At 35.6% G+C, this 20,002-nt stretch overlaps 1 pseudogene; it reads right to left on the bottom strand.

Moving 5' to 3' along the window:
• Window positions 1–20,002, bottom strand: part of LOC146327378 (dynein regulatory complex subunit 4-like) — a 122,494-nt pseudogene that overhangs the window by 63,720 nt on the left and 38,772 nt on the right.

Here is a 20,002-nt window from a genome sequence, read left to right as displayed (position 1 = left end):
TGAACTGCATTCTGAGTGTTTATTTACTGTAAGACTAATCGAGTAGTCTAAATTAAATTTTGCGTTTTAATCAACAGGGAAATTAGTAGCCAGGAACATCCATACTACCCATGAGGGAGCTCCCTGAGAACATTTTTTTTTTTTTTTTTTTTGCATTGGCACTGCAAATAAGAAACTAAAAGTGGCATAGGTAGTTGTCGTCACATCATCACCTCTGCACAATATACAACTGTTACTATGACAACAACTAAACAAGATGGAAGATGCCGTGGTTGGAGCTGTGCTGCGGGTTTCATGGTTAAAAAGTTATTAAAGGAGATGTGCAGGTTTACATCATGCATGTGTGGTGGATGATTTCCCCTCTTATTGGTTTTAGAAATGGAATTGTAGTCAACATAATTTGGCTTTCTTGACAAAAAAAATATATAAACAAAAACTCTTTAATGTGAAAGTATAAACAGATTTCTACAAAGTAATGGCAATTAAATAACTGATACTGATTGATACTCCTTTCATCTTTGCAAAACTGCTCAAACTCTGTCAGGTTGCACGGGGATCGGGCATGAACGACCCTTTTTAAGTCCAGCCACAAATGCTCTATTGGATTGAGGTCTGGGCTTCGACTGACCCACTCCACAACATTCACCTTTTTGTCTTTTTGTAGTTTTCACTGTGTGCTTCAGGTCATTGTCTTGCTGGGAAATAAATCTTCCCCCAAGTCATAGTTCTCTTGCAGACTGAATCAGATTGTCCTCCTGGATTTCCCTATATTTTTCTGCATTTATTTGATCTTCTACCTCTACAAGCCTTCCAGGGTCTGCCAATGAGAAGCATCACCACAGCATGATGCTGCCACAACCATGCCTCACGGTGGGGATGGTGTGTTTGTAGTGATGTGCAGTGTTTGGTCTCTGCCAAACATAGCATCTAGTCTGATGGCTCAAAAGCTCCATTTTGGTCTCATCAGACCAAAGAACCTTCTTCTACTTGACCATGGAGTCTCCCACATGCATTTGGGTGAACTCTAGTCGAGATTTAATGAGCTGTCTTCAACAGTGGCTTTCTCTTTAACTGAAATCCAGGGGATGTTCAGTGACTTGGAATTTTTTTATATCCATCCCCTGACTTATACTTTTCAATAACCTTTTCTCAGAGTTACTTGGACTGTTCTATTGTCTTGATGGTGTAATTGTAGCCAGGAATAACCAACCTGATTAACCAGTGGCTGGACCTGGTCAGTCACTTTAAAGGAGCTGAATATTTGTACAATCTTATTACTTATTTTACATTATATATTTTTAATGAATTACTTCATAGACACCGGTTTTCACTTGGACATTAAAGAGGGTGTTTTTGGGGAAATTTTGTGTCAGAAAAGCCAAATTGTATAGACCATGACTTCATTTATAAAAGCAACAAAAAGGGAAAACATCCAAAAGGGTGAATACTTTTTATAGGCACTGTATATATTTCGCTTTGACGAATTAAAATTGTGTTGTCTTTCCTCTTTCTCATACACACTCAGTCACACCTGGACTTCACTGTTGGTCCATTTGACCATGTTTTGTCCCATTTTCAAAACAATTAGGAGCTGTTTTACTGTTTATGCCGCTAACTTCAAGCTAATGTTTATACATAGTTTTAAAAATGGCGGTCGCTGCTGCTGCATTGGCTTATGATCAGGGTACACTCTAATCTGGACCCACCACCGTGCACTTAAGTCACTTACTTTCCCTTCAGTGTGATGAGACTGTGGTGTTGAGTCTTCTACATCTCTTACCATTCAAGTCATCATCATTTGCCAATCATCATGTGCATATTCCAGGTTATAGATTTGTTCATGCGCCTCCGCAAGTCCTCTGATGTATGTTTGCAATGCCTCTTCCATCTCTTCGGGATTAGGCTGTATAATCGCAAAGCTCTCTGCAACCGCAACTTTTAGTTTTTCCTGATATGGGATCTCAATTTCTATTGAAACAGCAACAGAGAGAAATCAGTTGGCAAACAGAACAGAGTTTATAATAGGGACTTTTGGACTTCAACTCAGATCATTTACCTTTGACTTGCTTTGTGTAGCTCTCATGTAGTTTCCATAATTCATTCTGCTGTTTCTGTTAAGAATAAGAGGGTGATTTTTTTTTAGTACAGAAACTCACTTCCGGTAAAAATGAAAAAGCTGAGAAAACTCACTTACTACCAGTGGTGGAAACAGTCCTAAAAATCTGTACTCAAGTACAAGTACTGTTAGATCACTAAAATACTACTTAATTATATATAAAAGTACTGATGCTAGAAAAATACTTAAATAAAAGTATTAAGTATTTTTATAAAAACTACTCAGAGTATTAGTTACTTTTTAAACAGTGATGTTTAAGATCCTTACTCCAAACCTGTGCTGCTGCAGTGTTTTGCTTTGTGTCCTGATTTTCATTGGCCTGTTTGTGATCAGACAACCTTACTGGCTCCAAAAATGCAGTTTGGATATTAATTCAAATTGTACTCCATACTCAATTACGGTATGAAAAAAAGTTTAGAAAAAAAGTAACTAGTACAGTGTAATGCATTCTTAACTACGTGTAAAAGTACAGACTGGAAAATCTACTCTTAAAGTACAAGTACCCAAAAAAAGCTTAACAAAACTTTACTACAGTAATTGGAGTATGTGCCATATGTTACTTCAACCCCTGCTACTACAATAGACTTTTGAGCTTTGCTCCCAACTCAAACTCTTAACTTTTGAAAAATTTTTGAAAGATTTTGTTGAGAAATGTTACTTCTTTACATAAACTTGAATCTTTGAATGTTAGAAAAAACAAAAACTTTTCAAAAATGTTTGAGTAAACTCATTGAAGTGAAAGACAATAATAATTAATATTTTAATATAAAAAAAATTACAAATGAGGTTCACAGCTCACTCTGAACAAGTTTTGGAATACATTTTCTTAACACAGAGATTTAAGTTTACCAAAGGAAATAAAGTAAAATATCTCAACTAAAGATTACAGTTTGGCACAGAGTGTAAAACATATACAGAACTCTCACCTGCTTGAGCTCTGTGATGCAGATTTCAGTGCAGAACTCTTTCTTCCACTTGTCTGCTTTTAAAGCATGTATTTTCTTCTGATGCTCAGCCTCCGACTCCTTATGCTCCATCTGGGTCTTTGAGGTCTTGGCGAGGGCGGCCATCTTTACCTCAAAGATCTCATTGTGGTGTGCAGTCTTCAGATGTTTCAGCTTCTCCTGGTACTTCTGCAGTCAGTGATCACATGTTGTGCTAAATGGTGTGGAATTCATACAGCTATTAAAAATGATTTGCATCAAACACATTACAATGATTTCACTTCACTTTTGCTCAAAGCAATTTAAGTGCAAATAGGACTGGATGGTAATTCAGTGTATCATTTTGTGATCATATCTTGTTGTTTTTACATGTCCATTGGTCAATCTAATCATTTCAGGAAAACTGTAACTCATAATAATTATTTCAAGTTTCTGTTTAACACATGAAGAGTTTTGACATGGGTCAACAACAAATTAAAATTCTCAAGAGGATGAAAAACACCTCTGAAAGATGCCCTCCAGACATGTTTTAAGACATCAAAATAATCTGTGTGGAAGAATAATTTGTGTCCGATAGAATTATTCACAAAAAAAAAGTTGAATTATCTGATTAAAAATGATTGAAATGACATCTATACCTCCCTCGGTGAAAAGTCCAGGATCAACATATGATGAAACTTTTGAATGTGAACATTTTCTTCAAAATATCAGTCCTTTGTTGTAACTTGTATTCAACAATGTATACATAAGTTTTATGTACAGTGCTCAACAAATTTATTAGACCACCACCCAGTGTAAAGTTTATGCCACAGCTGCCCTAAATTAACAGCATTGGTAATTACCAAAATCATTTTTTATGTTTCTGTAAAGGTTAATACACCAGTATGTAGAAGCTCTTTAACTGAAATGATATTTTAATGCTAAAATATAATTATTGTTGTCCATGAATTTTCAAATTTACTGCTTTACAAAAAACAGAAAAAAATAGTAAAGCACATTATTATTTCATGATTACAATGTCAAATTATAGTTATTTACTTTCATTCCTGAACAGAAAAATTTGTTTTAGAGGCTGAATGTTATGCTTGATTAATTTCTGACTTCTCAGAGAAGCCCAGTGAATCGCCTCAAATTTGGGTATAAAAAGGTGAATTTGGTTTGAAATTCCTCATTCCTGTTCAAAATGGTAAAACGTGGAGAGCTCACTGAAAATGAAAGAGTCCACATTAAAGCACTTCATGATGCTGGATGGTCTCTGAGACAAATAGGGAAAGGCATAAAGTGTCTCACAGTGTGGTCAAGTATACTTTGGAGTTGAGACTGATAGTTACAAAATGCACCAAGGAAGGCAGGAAACGAAACTTTACTGAAGCAGATGTCAGGCACCTCAAGATTTGAAGTACTAGAGACAGAAGGAAAACCACTGCTGATCTTCAGGCAGAGATAAATGCTCAGATCAGAGTCTGAGAAAGTCTTGAGAATGACCACAAGCAGACGACTGATGGAACAAGGTTTAAAGGGACGACTAGCTGCTAAGAAGCCATTATTGAAGCCTGCAAACATCCAGAAAGGCCTCAGATTTGTCAGGGAGCACAAACACTGGACTGTTAATGACTGAAAGAAGGTACTCTGGACGGACGAGTCCAAGTTTGAACTCTTCGGTCAGCATCGATGTGTCCACAGAAAAGCTGGAGAACATTTTGATGCCAGATGCACACACAGTGAGATTCCATTATGGTTCCATTTGTGGAAAACGGCGTGGGCAAATTAGTGAAAATCGACAGTATCATGAACAAGAACGTCTACCACAACATCTCAGTGCATCATGGAATCCCTTCTGGACTGAATCTGATTGGTTGTGGGTTCATATACCAACAAGAAAATGACCCCGAGTATACTTCAAAGCTGTGCAGAGACTATGTGACTATTTGAAGACAAGGGAATCTGGAGGACTGGAACTGATGCACTGGCCAAGTCAAAGTCCGGATTTGAATCCTGTTGAACAAATTTGGTATTTAGTAGGTTCAAAGATTGATGGCACAAAAGTTTCATCAAGAGCAAGTCTGTGGGAACAGCTAGAAAGTATTTGGAACTCATGGCTATTTCTGTGGATATCATCATTGATGATAGAGGAAACTGACATAAGTATTTAATTCTTTTATGTTTGAATGCTGCTGGTTTACATTTATAACGGTCAGTGGATTCCTGGCTGGCAAAGGGGTAGGGTTGGAATGAATGAAATCGACTGAATGGCATTATTGTTATTATTATTACTAATTTTATTTATTGTTAATATTGTTTTTGTTGTTTTGTTTGCTTATTTTTTTATTATTTTCTTCCTCTTTGTGTGCTTTTGTTTGTTCTTGTCAGTGTACTTTGTCTTGTAGGGCTGCAATAGTAATGATGGTGATAATAATAATGATAATAATTTTTGCTATTATTATTGTTATTTTTATTATTAATACCATCATTCTTTCTTTACTGATTGATGGGCCAATAACTTTCATGATTGTTTGATCAGCTGTTTAGTCTACAAGATGCAAAGCTGAACAACAAAAAAAAAGAACGTGAACATTTTGACAACACCACAAAACACTTTTTTGAGTGGAGAGAGACTTTAAAATTCAGCTTTTAAATATAAGCTCTTCAGTGATGTCATATTTATGAATACATGTTTCATATTTTTTTGAATTTGTATTTGAAGGAATAGCTCTGTGACCTGGGAAGTTTACTTATCCTCTCTCTTGCTGAGCATTACATGACAATCAATATCTCATGTCTGTGTGAGAAGTATGGAGCTGGAGTCAAGAGGTGATTATCTTAGTTTTGTACAAACACTGGAAGCAGGGGAAAACAGCCAAAGTTCAGTAGACACCATCTTGCTCTGGGATCACACCAGTTGCGACGCCTGTTAATATGATGACATTCTTTTGATCTGAACTTCATAACTACCCAAACCACAAAAGTTTTGTGACTGCATCTTGCATGACCGCGCTGCTATCATGTTAACAAAATGTGTCGGCTCGAGCAACCAGACCGACTGTCAGTCAGACACTCCTTAGTCAGAGGTGCTGCAGTATGGCAAATGCATTAAAACCCACTGAAAAAACAAAAATAGTTGTAATTTGTTACAAAATATTTAAAGTCCCCATATTTATGTATTTGACATATATTCTAAACTCCAGCAGTGTTTTGTGGACTAACAAAATAAACCTGACCCTCAGTCAACATGAGGGTGAGCAGATAATGACTGAATTTTCAATTTTTTGGGTGAACTATGCCTTCCACTGAGCAAGTATTTGTAATTTTTAACAATATACCTTTTGATGTATTTGTGCCCATTTCTGAGTCTGCATAGTGACCAGATGTGCACATACAGGTTCCAGATGAAAATGCACACAGCAGCACCACAGAGTGTTTCTGCAGGTTTCAACAAGCTAAATTTAAGACCTTTAAAGACCTTTTTAAGAATGCAGTGTAAGAGCTATATCACATCCATACTGGAAAAAAAAAAGGACGTGCACAGTTTGCATTAAAGGGTTGTTGGTTCAGTGTTGGCTTTGTCTTGTAGCTGTGAAATATAACAGACGTAAACATGTGCATCATGTTTACCTTCTAAGTGAGATTACTTCTTGAGTTTTGGTGACAATGGCTGAGTGTGAACAGCAGATGGATACAATGCATCAAAATGCATTGATAATCATTTTATAGTCCTCTGAATTAGAAGAGAATCTAATCATGAGGTACCAAGAGATTTCCAGCCCATTTTTTAGCCCCCAAAAATATTTAAAAGTGAGACTTAAGTTAAATCCAACTTTTTAAAAGTAATGCTCACTGTTCAATCAAATTTTAAGACTTGTCAAAATCATTTATTTAATACATTTAAGACATTTTAGGACCTAAAATTAGGATGATTGGATTTACAATTTTTCTCAGTTGTTTTGGCTCATTTTCCTAAACTGTCTTAACTTTCTCTAATTTGTGACTGCAATAGATCCGTCTCCTTAGTTACTGTTGCTAAGTCAGCCAAACCTTCCATTTTTGCACTTCATTTATGCAGTTAACGGTGATGGCAATATTTAACACCAAAATTGGGAGTAACTGTTGAAACATGAGGTCTCTGATTCTATTTGATTCCTTAGAGACGTAAAAAAACACAGATGATTTTGTTGGCTAAAAAAATGACTCACACAGATTTCTTAAGTGTAGCCGGCTGATGTAAGCTAATGCTAACTCCTTGACTCAGCTGAGAAGTCCAGCTCCAGCTGATGTTTCAGCGTTTCCATCTGACACATTTTAAAACAAGATCCCTGTGAAAGTGTTTATGCAAAGTTACCTAATAGCTGCATACATGATATAACATTAATGCTAACAGACTGAGGCTAAAGCTAGCTTACATCTTAGCAAACATTGGTCAGACGGTGAAATTCAGCAGTTATATCTACATGATAGATGACATAAATACACTCATTCACGTGGGAATAACTTGATTAGTGCAGTGGACCTTCAGACAGGTCACCCAGCCAGGCCAGCTGGACCCCAATTGCGGAAGACAGCCAAGATAAGAGCTAAGCTAACTGAGACAGCGAGCTAGAGTGAGATGCATCATCGTTGACCCACTTTGATTTTGCATCAGCCCACATCCTCCTCCTCAAACCCTAACACAACAAACACAGGCGCAGTGTTTAAGTCTAACAAGTTTGTCTGGAGGTAAAGTTACTGCAGCTAGTAAGCTAGTGTTAGTTAGCTGGAAATGCAGCTTATGTTAGAGCAGATAAAGACAGAGTTTAATCCATTCCCCACATGTGTGCTGTTGTGTTTTACATCTTTGAGACACTACAAAAGACGCCACCATCCAGACTCATGAAAAGCCGAGTATCGTTCTTCTCAGAGCCTCCTGCATACCTTCAACATAAGCTATGATTGGACAGTTGCTGTTTGCAGGCGGGGCTTAGTGAAGGGTCAGGTGTCTACTATTTTGCTTGTTTGCAAAAGGTAGTAACTCACCCAAAACATTTTGTTCATGCTTCAAAAGTTTGTCATTGTGTCGGTAAACTGCTCAATGTGAAAATGAAAAGTTGTTTTGTCATCATGTGAACCATACTGCTCAAAATCTTTTTCATGTTTTTCTCACCATAACGGTCAACCCTGGAAACGTTGCTTATGTGCCTTTATGTGTCTTTTTTGTTGGCACTTGACAAACAAAAATAAAACAATGTCTGTTTTGTCAAGCTGAATGCTACTTCATTGTGTATCACATTAAGCTTTTTAGATTTAGTAGGCAGTGGTGGAAAGCGTACTGAAAATCTGCATTTTCCTTAACAGATAATTGAAAATGATAACAATCAATTAATCATTAATAATTTTTATAAGACACAGATTCCTTACTCATCATTTAAAATAATAAATATAAGCATGACGGCATGCTGTTTAGAAAATTACTATAAACAAAATATTAAGTTTAAGAATATGGAATGAATGAATCAAATATATAAATGAAAGTCTCAATATATCAAATGAGACTTGAATATATTGAATGAAACTCTGAATATTTGAAATTAAAGTTTGAATATATTGAATGGAAGTCTGAATTTATGGAATGAAACTTGAGTAAATTTAATGAAATCTGATGTCATCCTACTGACACCATCTTGAGTTTTGGAAGTGTATTAAAAATCTATTCTCTTAAGTATTGTTAATCTTTTTTGTTACACTACACAGATTATTAGAATGATCAGACTAAACAGAATAAATTTTATATATCCTAAATAACTAACACTTAGTCTATTAGCTTGATGCTAACACATAATGTACGTGCTAACTGAAATTAGCATCAAGATTGTGGTCATGCTATCTTAAACAGATCTATTTTACTTGACATGCTAGTATAAAACGACATGCATGCTGCTCATAATTTTTCTCTTTTACACACACACACACACACACACACACACACACACACACACACACACACACACACACACACACATTTCTCAGTAACAAAATATGAAATAGACCTGATAAAAAAACATAAAAACAGCTTAAGCAGCTTAAGCTTAAAGAAATGATTGCTAAATGTCTAATCACAGACTGTATGCAGGTTATATGGGTCCTAACCCTAACCCTCTGTGTTTTCACTTTTTCTCTCCTACCTCTGAGTTAATTTTTGCTATTTTCCAGAGGTGGCACAAGTACACATATTCAAGCAGAAGTACAGATGCTTGTGTGGTAAAAGTAGAAGTACAGATTTAACTCAAGTAAAAGTGAAAAAGTTCAGGCTCTGAGATGTTCTCAAAGTATAAAGGTAAAAAGTCGTCCTCTGAAGGACGTTTCTACTGACTATTTCTGTGTAAAGCTAACTGAACCTCTATTTGTTCTCTACAGTCGACCCTCCCTCTCTGTTTGTTTTGCCTTGTTACATCTTTTATGTCATTTTCATCTGATCACATTTTGTTTTGGTCTTGTTACGTCTTTTACGTCATTTTTGTCTTGTTAGATCTTGTTGGGTCATTTTTGTAATGTTATGTTTTTTCATAATTTTCATCCTGTTATGTTGTTTGTCCTGTAACATCTTTTATGTCATTTTCGCCTTGTTACGTCCAGCATATCCTTCTTGTTACATCTTTTCCCCTTATTTCCCTTACTCAGCAAATGGCTCTGCCTCACAAACAATACTGATTAATCAAACAGTGATTAATCATCAACATCTTTATTCCAAACCTGTGCTGCTGCAGTGTTTAGTGTTTTTTTGTCCATATGTCCTGGTTTTGATTGGCCTGTTTGTGATCAGACCGCCTTATTGGCTACAAAAATGCAGATGAAAATTTTGGATGTTAATTCAAATTGTGCTCAGTACTCAATTATGATTTTTAAAGTAACCAAGTGGATTAATTATTGCAATGCATACTAAAGTATGAGTAAAAGTACAGACTTGCAGATTTACTCATGAAAGTACAAGTACCCAAAAAAGCAAATGTAATTAGTTACTTGCATCCCTGACAGTAGGTAAAAGTTTACTGGGAAAAATCTATACTGTACCAATACTGTAGTACACAGAAAGATAAGCACATTTATATGTATACAGCAAATCTATTTTTAGCTTTGTTACATGTACTGTAAACAGAAAATTCATCTTTGATCTTTCATAAAAAGTCATATAGAGAAGATTGCTACAAAATGACACCCATGTGATTCATAGTTCATTGCTGTCACCCAGCAGCTCTTCTGCCAATTTAGCAGCCATCAGAGCCAGTCCATGTCTGAGATATGTGTGAATTAAACGTGGCTCAAAGGACGACAGAATGTTTAGAAGTTGTGAAGATTTAGACAGTTTCACTGAGAATCAACTCTACAGTTTTAATTATCAAGCTGTTATTGTGCAAACTGTAGACAACTGTACTTACTCTTTTGCACATGTGCCAAAACGTGCAATCCATTTGAATGAATGAGAAATTCTAATCTGTTGTGAACAGCAAACTAATCCAGAATTGAGCCAAAGCACATGAGAAAAACTGTATGACTTTTAAAGACTTTTTAAGGACCTGCAGAAACCCCGACCACAGCATCACTGACCTAACTTACTACTTTTAAAAGAGCACTGTTTTTGTACTTTCTTGAACTTCTACTTACGTAAAGAATCTTAGTGCTTCTTGAACAACTGGATATGTGAAACTGGAATATAATTTGCATAAAAAGCTCTTACTTACTTTACTTTCAGCTATGCAGCATTTTTCTGCCTCCTGCTGAGAATCTTTTTCATCCTGGCCTCGGTCTCCTCCATATTTCTTCTGATGTTGTCCCAGGATCTTTGGCTCTTGTCCCGCACCACCTTAAAGTGCTGCTTCTGGTTCCACACTCTCTCCAGTTCCTCTTGGAGTTTCACATATTCAGCCCAGAGCTGCAGGTCAAAAAATATTTGTGTCAGTGTGCGAGGTGAGGAACAAAGGACAGACAGAAAGGACTCTGTGAGAGCTGTTGACTTGAGTAGAGGTTCTCAATTTTCTCTCCCATGTGTGTCCTTTGGAATAATTTGACATATTTTTACACTTCTACTTAGTTATGTGAAAGAACAACACAATAGACATATTGATATTAGACATGTATTCAAATTATTTGCACCATGTTAACACAGAATACTAATAATGTACATGCAGTATGCACAAAACAAGAGAGTGTTTCACCCTTTTGCCAAAGGTATACTTGCTGTTTGACCATGTGTCCATGTAGACATCCAGCTGCGTAGTGAAGCAAACTGTTCACGACACGGCCATTTTTCTACGTGTGTTACTGCAAAACACCACTAGAGGGGCAACAGAGAAGTCAGACCAGAAACTGTTTGTAAAAACAAAAGAAAGAAGAAAAGGAGTTCAGTTTTTCAATCATCTTCTGCTGTGGATGTACACAGTGGTCTCCAGCCCGTTTCCATTTATTTCGACATGTTTTGATGTCGACTTCCAAAACTGAGCTCATCTGTCATGAGCTGTTGTCGCAGGCTTGTTTGTCGCTGTGTAGCAGATACGATATGTTGTAACGATGAGGGTAGTTGCCGACTTGTTCAATGAGCCCGTCCTCAAAACTGTCCCTGCATTCTGCCCCCACACTGCCTGTATTGGTCATGGGTGTATTGTATTTTGTGGATGTGTCACATTATAATGTGGATTCTGATCATTTAAAATAATAAATATAAGCATGATGGCATGCTGTTTAGAAAATTACTATAAACAAAATATGAAGTTTAAGAATATGGAATGAATGAATCAAATATATAAATGAAAGTCTGAATATATCAAATGAGACTTGAATATATGGAAGGAAACTTGAATATATTGAATGAAACTTTGTATACTTGAAATTAAAGTTTGAATATATTGAATGGAAGTCTGAATTTATGGAATGAAAGTTGAATTTATGGAATGAAACTTGAGTAAATTTAATGAAATCTGATGTCATCCTACTGACACCATCTTGAGTTTTGGAAGTGTATTAAAAATCTATTCTTTTAAGTATTGCTAATCTTTTTTGTTACACTACACAGATTATTAGAATGATCAGACTAAACAGAATAAATTTTATATATCCTAAATAACTAACACTTAGTCCATTAGCTTGATGCTAACACATAATGTATGTGCTAACTGAAATTAGCATCAAAATTGTGGTCATGCTATCTTAAACAGATCTATTTTACTTGACATGCTAGCATAAAACGACATGCATGCTGCTCATAATTTCTCTCTTTTACACACACACACACACACACACACACACACACACACACACACACACACACACACACACATTTCTCAGTAACAAAATATGAAATAGACCTGATAAAAAAACATAAAAACAGCTTAAGCAGCTTAAGCTTAAAGAAATGATTGCTAAATGTCTAATCACAGATTGTATGCAGGTTATAATGGGTCCTTTTGTGGACCCCTACTTGAGAACCACTGGACAAGATTTCATCTTGCCAAAATATTTGACAGTACAGAGACTGACATTTAGCTGTTTTCATGTCTTTCTATTGATTCTGAGGTTAACTATGTTAACTGTTTACATTCAAACTGACAATTAAAACTGCCTAGTTAGTTGAAAGTGAAATTTTGAATACTTTAAGTGATACACTTCAACTAATCCTAGTTAGCTATCTTATCTAAGTTAGCCATCAGCTCTGACCTCATCGTTGGTCTTAACATAACAGTTAACATTAACATTAGCAGTCTGTCTGTATAATTAACATTAGCGGCTGTCTGTGTAGCTAACGTTACTGGTTGGTCCTGCCTGTAAATGTTTCTTTAAATTAGATGTTGAGACAAGACATGATGAGATAATGAGTTGGCAACAGTCAGATTAGCTAGTTTCACTGAGACCAGAGTGGTGTTGAGACTCGTGAAGCACTGAACCGGAATGCGGCGGCATGTCTGGTTTTCAATCAGCCACACACTTCGCTTTTCAGATCCCTCCACTTATTTACTATACATAAAATCGACTCCCAGTCAATGCCTGCATCAAATTCAAAACCCTTACACTTGCCTACAAAACAGCAACTAAAACTGACCCCGCCCACCTGAACTCCATCATCCAAGTCTACGCTCCCTCCAGCTCACTGTGCTCTGCCAAAGAAAGACGCCTAATTCAACCACCACAACACGGCCCAAAGTCGCTAGCTAGACCAGTCTGTCTAACGTGAAAAGCATCTCGTTATGATGATAAACTTTCACGTTATAACATCCATTTTTCTTCTTCAGATGTGTCAGTGATACACTTTCATAATTATATCCACTTACACACGTTGTTGGTAAAATGTAAATGAAGGTTGAAATGAGAGTTGGACTGATATATAGTTCCAGGGTTTAGTCAGTCTCTGAAGGACCTTCCCAGGTTGTGCAGTAAATCTGCAGCTGTGCATGAGTCCACACATAACTCAGTGACTCAGTGAGATGTATGAGGCTGCAGCTGATGGAGGAATACTGAGATTTCAGACAGACGGACCCCTCTGTGTTTTCACTTTTTCTCCCCTACCTCTGAGTTAATTTTTGCTATTTTCCAGAGGTGGCACAAGTACACATATTCAAGCAGAAGTACAGATGCTTGTGTGGTAAAAGTAGAAGTACAGATTTAACTCAAGTAAAAGTGAAAAAGTTCAGGCTCTGAGATATTCTCAAAGCATAAAAGTAAAAAGTGAAGGACGTTTCTACTGACTATTTCTGTGTAAAGCTAACTGAACCTCTATTTGTTCTCTACAGTCGACCCTCCCTCTCTGTTTTGCCCTGTTACATCTTTTATGTCGTTTTCATCTCATCACATTTTGTTTTGGTCTTGTTACGTCTTTCACGTCATTTTTGTCTTGTTAGATCTTGTTGGGTCATTTTTGTAATGTTATGTTTTTTTCATAATTTTCATCCTGTAATGTTGTTTGTCCTGTAACATCTTTTATGTCATTTTCGTCTTGTTACGTCCAGTTACAGCATATCCTTCTTGTTACATCTTTTCCCTTATTTCCATCTTACATTATTTTCATCTTGTTCCATCTTTTACGTCATTTTTGTCTTTTTACATAATTTTTGTCTTGTTCTTTTTGTATTGTAACATTTTGTTACGTAATTTTTTTGTTACATTGTTGTCATCTTGTTACATTTTTTTAATGTCATTTTTATGTCATTTTCATCTTGTCTGATACATTTTTTACAAAATTTTTGTCTCGTTACATGTTGTTACATCACATTCGTCTTGTCACACCTTTTTGTCATTTTCATCTTATGTATTGTTACGTCTTTTTTGTCTTCTTACTTATTTTACCTGATTTGCATCTTGTTATGTGGTTTTTGCTTTATGTGTCATTACCTTGTTTTTGTCTTATGTCTTCTTACATCGTTGACATGAGTTTTGTCTTATTACGTCATATTCATCCTTTTACACTTTTACGTTGTTCTCTCTTGTTATGTCTTTTTATGTTGTTTTCATCTTCCATTAAAACCAAAGTAACAAGCCTGTTTTGAAAATTTAAGTAAAAGTTTCCAGAAAAATAAATACTCAAGTAAAGCACAAATACCTGAAAAATCTGCTTAAGTACAGTGAAAATATTTGTACTTAGTTACTTCCCATCTTTGCTATTTTCTTCAACACTTCTACACTCTCTCTTTCATTCCTTTCCTGTGCTCCTCCTGGATGACATAGTAAGTGTATCTAGTTTACATACTACAAATATACTGATGTCCCAAATGATACAGTGCTGCTTTGGCTCACATCTTCCTCTCCCATCATGCAAATCAAACAGATTTGGATTCAGATTCAATTCTCTCTCCGTTTCTCTCTCTGTGTGTCTCTCAGCCCCTCTCTTGTTCCTGGTGTGAGAGAGAGGAGAAGAACCAATGGGCCCTATCGGCCCCTGAAGACCAGCACCGGCCCCCCCATCGTTCACCCAACCTCATTAACTCCAGCCCCTACACACTCCCTGTTAGTCACAATTCAGAAAGCATACAGTTCACACACACACACAGACACACACAGAGCGATTAAAAATGCAGCCTTGCATATTTGCGTGGCATTTATGTTCTATGGCACAGTAATGCCGATGCTATTTGGTCTAACTGGCTGCTGTGGTGGAAGAATAGTAAAAAAACAGAAGCATTCGATCTCTGGACCTCCCATCTGTAATATTTTGTGCCACAGTCGAGCACAGGACTCATTCTGAATAATAAACTTTAGAAATGATCACAATTAGAGAATATAAAGCCTGACTGTTGTAATAAGGTTTCCTTAACACCACTAAAATGAATTAAATAATCGTGAAATTACCTATTTTGTCATTTTGCACAGGACCCAGCGGAATCCTCCACAAGGACCCCCTCCGTGTCCCCAGACCCCACTTTGAGAACCATTGTCCTAACATTAGCAGGCTGTATGGCTCCCAGGGACAAAATCCTCTGAAACGGATGGTTATACTGTCACCGTGTGTGTAAGTGTGTGTGTTTGTGTGAATCCCTGCTTCATCTGTAGCAGCATCACCACAGCAGGGACTCCACTAGATGGCAGTGTTGTGTGTTACAGCACAGAGCTCTGGTACATGAGCACAATGACATCTCACAGGAGTGAATGAAGTAGAGCTGCACAGCTACAGCTCAGTATGTATACATGCCTACATATAATTATTCATATACACCATAGTTTAGATAGACACAACAAAGATGAATCGGATGAGTCCCTCTAGCATGAGTATTTGATCCCACTGTTCAATGTCACTATTACACTTTTACTTGGCTACTACGGCCAATTGACACAACACACACATTTTTAAAAACACATATTAACATTGTTTATATATATTTTTAATAAGCTATATGATACGAATTTATTAAATGGTTTCTTTCTATTCTACCTGACAAAACATGTTATGTTAACACTGTCACATGGTTATTTGAATTTTGTTGTATTGCTTTTTGTTTACAGCTTTCCTGTGTAATTTTCTAAATTTCGCTGTAGTTTTTTTGTAATATGTGAATTCTACAAAGCAATATCATCATTTTAATAAATTCTTAAAATTAACATTTGCATTTGGTTGGTTTACAAAACATTATTGTAAATTAAGCACCATTTCATAGTTTTTCCATGTACATTTTTTGATGTCATGATTTTACAGAAGAGCTGCACCTAAAGATTGTTTTCATTATTGATTTCCGTGATCTATTTGACAATAATTTTTTTGATTCGTTTGGTTATTTTACAAACCAGTATTCTAACTTAAGCAATGTTTCATTGTTTTTCCATTTGCACTTTTTTATTTCATGATTTTACAACATTTCACTGTTAATGTCATGGACATTTTTACAGTGTACAGTTTCCACAGTACTCAAGTGTAACAGTGATGAGCTACACAAAGATGAACCTGACCAGCCCTTCTAGCACAAGTATTTAATCTTACTATTGGATATAACTATTATAGTTTTACTGGGCTCCTATAGCCTACTGATATGCAGGCACATCACTTTTTTTTTAAACCTGTCATATTAATGTTAACAATTTTATGTTGTTTCTACATATTATAGCCTATAAATTAGTAAAATGGTTTGAAAATGATAAAAAAAAAAACAATTTCCACCTGATGAAACACATGATTTTAACACTGTCATCTTGTCATTTCAATTTTGTTGAATTGCTTTTAGTTTTTCTGTGTTTAAACAATAATTATCTGTGAATATTCTACAAGGAAATACGATTCTTTTAACATATTCTTAAAATCAGCATTTGTGTTTGGTTATTTTACAAAACATTATTGTAAATGAATCACTGTTTCATTGTTTTCCTATTTACATTTTTTGTTGTCATGATTTTACAGCATTTCACTGTTAATTTCACAGATTATATTTTACAGTTTGCAGTATTCATAGTTGTCAAGCGTAATGGTGCAACTAAATATTATTGATTTTCACTGTATATTTGACAGTTATTTTCTCAATTAAGCATTTGGTAAAATGCCAGAAAATAGTGATAAATGTTGGTCACAATTTCCTAAAATGCATGGTGACAACTTTGAATTGTTTGTTGGTCACAGCCAAAGATATTAATCTCATAATTATACAAAACAGAGTGATGTCACCAGTGCAATGTTCTCAAGTCACTACATTTCTTCAGATATCAAACTGAGGTGCTCGGTGACAGGATGAAGCCTCTCATGGTAACTTGGTTAGTGACTCTGCATGTGTTTCCTGGGGAACTTTAATTTGCCATTTTCACAAAAACCTGCCTCGGTCATTCTCTTCAGCATGTGGGAATCCTACCTACATGGACAATGAGAGTAATTATTTTAAACTAAATTTGAAACAAACCATATCAGATCAGATCAAATGTTTTTTAGTCCAGTCATTTAGCATTTTCTTTTTTTTTCCCACTTTCATGTTTTTTGTTGTACTTGTATTTAAAAAGGCAATAAAAACTACAGTGAAACATGCTATAAAGAGGGTGTTATGTTATAATCAATAAAATCATACAGTGTAGATGTCTTTATTTCTAAACCCAATGCATTTTTCCCATTTTCTGTGAGACACATCTTCTTTCACTCTGATGTAACAGGTCATTCCTTCTATCATGTACAGTATATTTCCTGCACTACATCTAACTACTGTCAGTTTTCACACAGTTTCTTGTGATGGCCTTCCTGCCAGCTGTAAGTACAATTTAGACCAAATAATTATTTTCCTTCTTCAACACTTTGGTTATATTTCCCAGGTATAAAACACAACACTTCTTGGGGATTGTATATCCTAATATTTCACCCAATACTGACTTCACTCTCTCCCAGAATGACTCTACTTTCGCTTCTGTACGGCCACATTACTCCCAGCACGAGTCAATTAGCATTTTCATTGTATTACTGTTTATCTTCTGTTGTTTTGAATCTATTTTTAAAGGCCCAGCTCAGATGAGATATTGCAAACTATAGGCCACGAAATTCTGAGGTTTGTGCATTTGGTCCATGCTCTGTAAAGGTCCCTAAAAATTAAACATTAATCAGATCAATACATCCTGGTTTAGGGTTCAGGAGCAGCACTGTTACATCGCGCAGACTAAAGCAGAGCCGACACAATAAAGGGGAAGAAAGAAAAACAGACAAAAAGAAACATGATTGCAAGCTTTAAAAATACAACTTACTCAACAAACTCTTCATTGGAAAGAACTGCACTTTTTGCACCATTTTTTCCCACAACTATATTGTTCCTAGAAATACAGCATTGTTATTACATTGTTATTACACCATTATATGCTTGATGCACACTTTTGTACATCATTCTTATATTTCATATTTGTAATTTCTTTTTAACCTTATATTTTCCATCTATATTGCTGTTACATATTGTAGAACAAGCCACATATATCTTTACACACTTCTCATTGCATAGATTTATTATTATTGTTGTATTATCTCTTTTATATATTGTAGTAGAAAGTACATATCATTACATACTTCTATTCTTCTGTGCTATTCTTAAATGGGAGCACCTGTAAAGTCAACAATTTCCCACCAGAGATTAAGTATTTCTGATTCTAATATTGATTTTATTTCTTCTTCTTCGACTACAAATGTAAATGAGCTGTATAAGTCTTTGCTCACCTGCCGTGTTGTACATGGCCCCTGCTAAATAAATAAACTGATAAACTAAAACGAGTCTAAACTTCACACTAAAATCATTTAAAGTGATCAATATACATTTTTTGCAGCCTTGTTTGTTCCAAGCAAATAGATCTTGTCTTATGAATGCTGTTTTAATGAGCTTCCTATATACAGAGGCAAGGAGTATAAAGTGAGGGCTCCGATCTGACATGTGAGTAAAGATGAAGAAAGAAATGGAGAACATCCCACTAAAGAACAGAGCACCGTACCGGAGTATTACAATCATTACGTTGTCAGGTTCTGCTGGCCACATTAGTCACTCTGCTATTCTGAGCATTCAAAGAAAGTCAAAACACAGGAAGCTACTCTCATCTTTTCTTGTGGCCGAGTTAACTCCCTTGTGAAATGTGTAGTTTTTTTATGCTATATTTTATGCTTCTATTGCCCCATATTTGCTGTGTGGTAATTAAATACAGTATTATGGGAATACACAAAATGTTCAGAACAACACAAAAGCACATAAGTGAAACACTAAAGGTTAAAAGGGTTAGTTTTAGTTTAGTATTGAGAGTGATGTCAAGTTTTTGGGTGAATATTTATTCTTGAAGGATATATTTATATAAATGAATGATAGAACATTTATGAAATGTTTTGGTTTGCTATAATTTTTATAATTTCTAAACTTGTTGTGTGCCAGAAAACATACTTGTCACAGACAAGAATTCACGACTTTGAACAATTTTAAAAATGTGTCAGAAACCTTCAAAATCTAAAACTAACAATACCTATTATAACACAAGTGTAAAATTGTGCTGTTATAATCATGTTTGTTTTGAAAGGGATTTTTAAATGAAAATGTCTTCAAAGTTGTGTCCCAGATTTGCATCAACTCAGTCAGATTTTTAGAAAAACATGATTCAATCAGGCATAAAAAGGGTTAGCTATACCATAAGGACCCTGTCTCACTTCCTGGTTTAAAAAAGGCAGGAATACTGCTCAAGCACTGGTAAACTTTCTGTTTTAGACAAAATAATTAAATAATAGTTCTATCAGATGTGTCTCAACCATAACATGTCAACTCTGTAGCTCTTCTAAATCAAAGCTAAATAAGAATTATGATTTAAAAATGTATATTTTGATTATCATTAAGAGACTCTGAGACACTTTAAAATGAAAAAGGCTTCTCGCTATGATTACGCTGTGAAATGAAAAAATGGAACACTTTGTCCACTCTGTAAGATGTCAGCTACGTCAGATTTTTCATCTGATGGAGTTGTTGTCTACGTTCAGTGAAAAATTGAATCATAAGGAGATTGGCCTGTTACAAGAGTTGTA

Source organism: Lutjanus erythropterus, chromosome 4, assembly GCF_056507025.1.
Source record: "Lutjanus erythropterus isolate fLutEry1 chromosome 4, fLutEry1.hap2, whole genome shotgun sequence".
NCBI lineage: Eukaryota > Metazoa > Chordata > Actinopteri > Lutjaniformes > Lutjanidae > Lutjanus > Lutjanus erythropterus.
Note: the sequence above shows the minus strand (reverse complement) of the source record. Positions and strands in the feature narration are given on the sequence as shown.